We start from the raw sequence: 6,823 nt of genomic DNA, 5'->3' as shown, positions 1-6,823 counted from the left end.
GACATTTGAGTATCGGAGTTGGGATGTCATGTTGAGGTTATACAGGACGTTGGTGAGGCCTCTTCTGGAGCACTGTGTCCAGTTCGGGTCGCCCCGTTCTGGGAAGAATATTATTAAATTGGAGAGGGTTCAGAAAAGATTTACTGGGATATTGCCAGGAATAAAGGTTTTGAGATATAAAAATAGAAGGGAACGACAGGGACTTTTTTCACTGGAGCGTAGGAAGTTGAGGCATGACCTTACCGAGGTTTATGAAACCATGAGGGGCATTTATAAAATTTATAAAATCCATGCTGTATGACCCTATGACTCTCTGCTCTGTGATTCATAAGATTTGCATTTCTGTATCACTTTTCATAACCACGGAGTGGCTTGAAGGACTTTACAGGCAATACAGCACATATTGAAATCTGGTCATTATTGTAACGCATGAAATGCAGTAGCCAAATTAGAAGGCATATTCTCAAACACAGAAACGTGATAGTTGTTGGTGTGATTTTGATTAAGGAATTAATATTTCCCAAAATTTCATGAAAACCCCCTTTCTCGTCTTCGATTTGCCACCACAAGATCATTTACATTCACCTGAGCAGACAGATGGGGCCTATCTCACTGAAAAGGCAGATGGTGCAGCACTTCCTCAGTGCGGTTGAAAGGATTATGATGATGAAGATAAGGAAGTGGTTCAGAATGGTCTTATCTGCAATCAAGACCATTGAACTTGAAAAGTCTTTTTCACATAAAAAAGAAGTTTGAAGAGTGGCTGTGAAATTTATATGGAGGATAGGCCAAGGGATCAAGTAATAATGGCAACGCACACAGGGAGAGAATATAGGCTAGTTATGATGGGGTTTGGAATCAAGAGGATCCTCAGAGCAGAGGCTGAGAGATTCAAAGAGGCAGGGTCTTGGTAAATTGGATTGAGGTGAAGTGTTGGAAGAACTAGGAAAATAGAGGAAAGAACTTCCGAACGTAAGGATGTTGTGAAACTTGAAAGAATTCAAAAAAGCTTTACAAGGATGTTGCCAGAGTTGGAGGATTTGAGTTATAGGGAGATGTTGAAGAAGCTGGGGCTGTTTTCCCTGGAGAGTCGGAGGCTGAGGGGTGATCTTCCAGAGGTTTATAAAATCAGGAGGGGCATGATAGGATAAATAGGCAAAGTCTTTTCCCTGGGCTGGGGGAGTCCAGAACTAGAGGGGCATAGGTTTAGGGTGAGAGGGGAAAGGGACCCGAGGGGCAACACGTTTTCACGCAGAGGGTGGTACGTGTATGGAATGAGCTGCCAGAGGATGTGGTGGAGGCTGGTACAATTGCAACAGTTAAAAGGCGTTTGTATGGGTATATGAAGAGGAAGGGTTTGGGGGGATATGGGCCGGGTGCTGGCAGTTGGGACTAGATTGGGTTGGGATATCTGGTGAACATGGAAGGGTTGGACCGAAGGGTCTGTTTCTGTGCTGTACATCTCTATGACTCTATACCTCAGGTGTTGTGATGATAGAAGTCACATGGCACCATAAACACGTGGTTGGGACAGCTAAAGACACTAAAGGGATCTTTAACTACCTTTTTGATCCACGTGAGCATAGCAGAGGGACTAGAGGATGTGGTGATGGTCGACAAATGCCCTCAGTAGGTTGCGAATAAAAAGCAAACAATCTGGTCAGAGTTCCCACTTCTGTTGATTACTGAATACTGATATGACGATGCTTCACCATTTAATGTTTTGTTTAAAAACTGAAGTTCTGAATCGTGGAAAAACGGATTTATTTCATGCTTAGTTGAGGTAACTGGATTGTTTTCTTCTAGTTAATTGAAAGTTCTCTGTGGAGCAATTTAAAAAGCAATCTTTCGAGAAAACATACAATGGCTTGTCTTGCTGCAGACTTCCTGCAGGGGCTCTTGGCTGGGAGTTTCTGTGGTCTTCAGTTGGGGAAAAGGCCTGTGAGAAATGGACTGCCCGGTATTCTCTTCTGTCTGTGAAAAAAGAGCCCACTCAGTGAGGGTGGAAGGTGAATCCAACTGAAGAGACCTGTTCTTCTTCTCAAGATTGTATTTCCTGAGCAAGCTATGTCTGTGAAGACTTCAGATTGAGCTGTGTTTGTGAAGACTTTAGTGAGAGAAAGCGTGGCTTTGTGCAAGGAAGGGTGTCTTTCATAAACCTGATTGAGTTTTTTGAGGAAGTGACAAAGACAATTGATAAGAGCAGGGCAGCAGATGTCTGAATGGACTTCAGCAAGGCGTTTTTTATACAAATCACTTCTGTACCCTCTTCAAAGCCTTCACACCCTTCCCTAGTGTGGCAAGTTGGACTGTATGCAAATTACAAACGTGACTGAACTAAAGCTCCACAATGAACTAGGATACAAAGCCCCTCATGGGAGGCTTATATGAAAGGTAAAGTCACATGGAATCCAGGGTGAGCTGGTAAGATGGTTACAGAACAGGCTCAGTCGTAGAAGACAGAGAGTAGTGGTGGAAAGGTGATTTTCTGACTGGAGATCTGTGACCAGTGGTGTTCCACAGGGATCAGGACTGAGATACTTGTTGTCTGTAATGGATATAAATAACTTTGGAGAGAATGTAGATGACCTGATTATTCAGTTTGGTGGAGGTTGGGGGAGATTGGGGGAGGTGCGGGAAGTCAGGAGGATTGCCAGAGGATACAGCAGGATATCAATAGGCTGGAGACTGAGGTGGAGAAATCACAGATGGAGTTTACTCTGGACAAATGTGAGGTGATGCATTTCGCAAGATTGAACGCAGGAGGGAAGTAAACAGGAAACGGCAGAATCTTAAACAGCAGAGAGGTCGAGGTTCACAGATCCACAGTTCCCTGAAAGTGGCCATACAAGTGGATAAAGTGGTCAAGAAGTGTACATCACGCTTACTTTCATCAGTCAGGACATAGGATATAAAAACTCGCAGTTCACTGTGGACCTTTAGTTCAGTCACGTTTGTAATTTGCATACAGTCCGACTTGCCACACTCGGGAAGGATGTGAAGGCTTTGAAGAGGGTACAGAAGTGATTTTCCAGGATGGTATCTGGTTTGGAGAATATTAGCAATGAGGAGAGATTAGATAAACTTGTTTTCATTTGAACGTCAAAGGAAGTTGGGGGTGGGGGGTGGTTCCCGATATACACTTACAAAATTATGAGAGATATGGACAGAATGGATTGTCAGTGGGTTTTTTTTCCCCAGGATAGAAATGTCAATGACGAGGGAACTTAGGTTTAAGGCAAAAAGGGGGTAAGTTTATAGGAAATGTGAAAGGCAGGTTTTTTTTTATACAGAGATCGGTAAGTGCCTGGAATGGCTGCGAGAGGGTGGTGGAGGAAGATGTAATAGCAACACTTAAGCAGCAGCTTGACAAACCTATGAATAGTCAGGGAATAGAGGGAGATGGACTGCAGAGAGGCAAAAGGTTTTCAGTTTAGTTGGGGGATCACTTATCAGCATAGTCTTAGTGGGCCAAGACTGTGTTCTAAACCAGGTTGAAAGAACTTTCTTTTAAAATCTGATACTTAATAAATATCAAATTGGCCATGTCAGTAGCTGGGACAAATATCTTTATTGCATGCTGTGGTCTGTGTAGTTGTGGACGAAAGCAACAGTGCATCTTCCCGCCTCAGTCGGAACAATTCCTAGTTGGCCATTGAAGAAATGCATGTTGCCAGAACTCAGATTCAGGGTGAGGTGTGGTAGTGTATGAGGTCACTGCTGATAATCGCTGGCCGAGACCACACATGACACTGGAGGCCACCTGACGCCTGGAATTGAGGTTTGAAAGGAATTGTATCTTCAGGAGAAGATGAGAAACGCACCGTTCGTCCAAAGAATAACTTTCCCAGCCTCGGGCAAAACTTCGGAGAAAAAGAGATAACAAGACTCTATCTCTGACACACTACTGAGAGTAAATTTTCTTTGACATTGAGTCGTATTCTGCCTAATTGAAGCCTGATTAGCATGGAGTCATAGAGATGTACAGCACGGAAACAGACCCTTCGGTCCAACCCGTCCATGCTGACCCAGATATCCCAACCCAATCTCGTCCCACCTGCCAGCACCCGGCCCATATCCCTCCAAACCCTTCCTATTCATACACCCATCCAGATGCCTTTTTAATGTTGCAATTGTACCAGCCTCCACCACATCCTCTGGCAGCTCATTCCATACACGTACCACCCTCTGCGTGAAGGAAGGAGACCAGAATTGCACGCAATATTCCAACAGTGGCCTAACCAATGTCCTGTACAGCCGCAACATGACCTCCCAACTCCTGTAATCAATACTCTGACCAATAAAGGAAAACATACCAAATGCCTTCTTCACTATCCTATCTACCTGTGACTCCACTTTCAAGGATCTATGAACCTGCACTCCAAGGTCTCTTTGTTCAACAACACTCCCTAGGACCTTACCATTAAGTGTACAAGTCCCGCTAAGATTTGCCAAAATGCAGTACGTCACATTTATCTAAATTAAACTCCATCTGCCACTTCTCAGCCCATTGGCCCATCTGGTCCATATCCTGTTGTATTCTTGTACAATTCATTTGTTTTGACAAAAGTCGAGTTAGATCTTAAACTTTAAAAAGCAGATGGAGCTCCTTGCCCTGAAGTTGTATCACAGTAAAATGCCTGATTTTGACATTTTACCATCCATGCATGAACATTTCCTAACTGGAGTCTACCAGAAGGCTTTCAAAGGTGCAGAGTGCTCATGAGGCCATGGTGATCAATTGTCATGGGTTTTCCAGGGATACCCTAGAATTTGGCCATTCTAATCATGGGATAACATTTATCCTGGATTCTTCTGTGCAACAGCTGGGAAATTGCTCAGTCTTCTCTTGCCAATACCTGCTTTCCACACATAGAATCACAGAACCCCGACAGAGTGGAAACACGCCCTTTGGCCCAACATGCCCACACTGACCTTTTGAAGAGTAGCCCACCCAGACCTATTCCCCTACCATATGACTCTATGTTACCCCTGACTGATACACCTAACCTACATGTGCAGTGTGCTCCTGTGCATGAACCACACTGCCCAGAATACTCCTCACCAGAGTTCTCTGACTTAGATGGACAGGTCCTTGGAAGCCAACAGTAGCAGCTTAGTGGCACAGTAGGGACACTCTCAGGCCTTATAACAGAAGGGCCCTGTCCAGCACAAGTTGATGGGAGGCAAGGTTCAGGGCAGGCTCTGGGACATGCTGGGAAGAGGTTTCGGGAGAGTGATTTCGGAGTCTGTGGAGGGGTGGAGGAAGAAGCAAGATGCCCGTGGGCACTTGGGATCCAGCATCATGTGAAGCTTCAAATAAACAGCATGCAGTCTCATCAGGGTCAATGAGGTCGATTGCAAGTAATGAATTGTTGTGATGGGCAGTATCTTTTATCTGCAGAATACATATGATCCTCCTTCTATAAATCAAGAGGGGAAGGAAGAAAGTAATCTGGAGAAATTATGATCACCAGGGAAGTACCGAGCAAACTGATGGAGCTGTGACTGACAAGTCACTCAGCCCTGATGAACTTAAGTGTCAAGAGTGCGGTGCTGGAAAAGCACAGCAGGTCAGGCAGCATCAAGGAGCTGGGGAATCAACGTTTCGGGCGTAAGCCCTTCATGAACTTAACCCTCGGCTCTTAACAGGGATGGCTATGAGGTCGTGGGTGCATTGGTGTTAATTTTCTAACATTTATGAAGGTCTGGAAAAGTTCCATCAGACTGCAAAGTCGCAAATATAACCCCTCTATTCAAGAAAAAAATATGGCAGAAAACAGCAAACCACAGGCAGGTCAGCTTGCTCATGTCTCACTCGAACATAACCATCACCATCACCTTCCTGACCTCCCAAGCTCCAAATCTGTTAAGCACACTCCCCTGGTCTTGCCGTACCCTATGCTCATTTTCCTGGTAGAATGCCCCTGATTCTTTTGCCCCAAGGGTTGGCCATCCCTGCATGAAACACAGATAATGGAGTAATAGAATCTTTAAGTCAAATTGAAATAAAATTTTAATGACCAGCAGATATCCTGAGCCAGACAGTAAATGCTGGACTGCAATAAATAACTCATGTGCACCAGAAACACCCACCATGGATGCATAGAAACACTGCTGTCACCCTTCATGACATCTCTGGAACTGTGTTGACTGAAGGCTTGCACCGATTCCATCAATTACTGTTGAACTGCCAACTTTTCATCTTCAGCAGAACTTCGTCTGATAAATGAAGACATGGTAATTTTCTTCTGATGTGGAGAATACCTTTCAGCAATGAATTCCATTGTATTGAACTGTCATAATAAATAGATGGGATAATAAATTGAACATGGGATAAAATCTTTTGGACTGGTGGTTAGTTTCCTCCATGAGAACTTCAAAGTTGGTCGATCTTGACCTAACTATTTGCGAGTCATGCCATGCAGTCTTCAGCTGTGGGTTGCAAATTGAAGCACAAACATTCTAAACTGCTTTATCCAAGATGGCGGAGAAGGAATCGGGAGTGTTTGGGCTCCTAAACCAGGGGTTTGTCCATCCGTCCACTTTTCCTCTTGTTTTTCTGAAATTTTCTTCCTTTCCCATCTTTTTGAAGATTTTGAAGATTTCTTTAAACTTATGTTGGAGCAGCTGGAGACAGAGTGGAGTGGGCTGGAGGCCTGGAGTGCTTTGTAGAGTGTCTGAGAGCTGGAGGGGAGTGGGCAGGAGGCCTGGAGTGATGTGGAGGGCTGAGAGATGGAGGGGAGTGGGCAGGAGGCCTGGAGCGATGTGGGGTGTCTGAGAGCTGGAGGGGAGTGGGCTGGAGGCCTGGAGTGATGTGGGG

At 44.8% G+C, this 6,823-nt stretch overlaps 1 long non-coding RNA gene across 1 annotated transcript in view; it reads left to right on the top strand.

The window, feature by feature from the left end:
• LOC122543153 overlaps window positions 1-5,582 on the top strand; it is a 16,664-nt gene extending 11,082 nt beyond the window's left edge. The window contains exons 2-3 of the long non-coding RNA XR_006309937.1: window positions 2,709-2,713; window positions 5,571-5,582. This is a non-coding gene — a long non-coding RNA (uncharacterized LOC122543153). The remainder of the gene's footprint in view (window positions 1-2,708; window positions 2,714-5,570) is intronic.
• Window positions 5,583-6,823: the final 1,241 nt, after the last annotated feature.

This window comes from Chiloscyllium plagiosum, chromosome 42 (assembly GCF_004010195.1).
Source record: "Chiloscyllium plagiosum isolate BGI_BamShark_2017 chromosome 42, ASM401019v2, whole genome shotgun sequence".
NCBI classification, from domain to species: domain Eukaryota; kingdom Metazoa; phylum Chordata; class Chondrichthyes; order Orectolobiformes; family Hemiscylliidae; genus Chiloscyllium; species Chiloscyllium plagiosum.
Note: the sequence above shows the minus strand (reverse complement) of the source record. Positions and strands in the feature narration are given on the sequence as shown.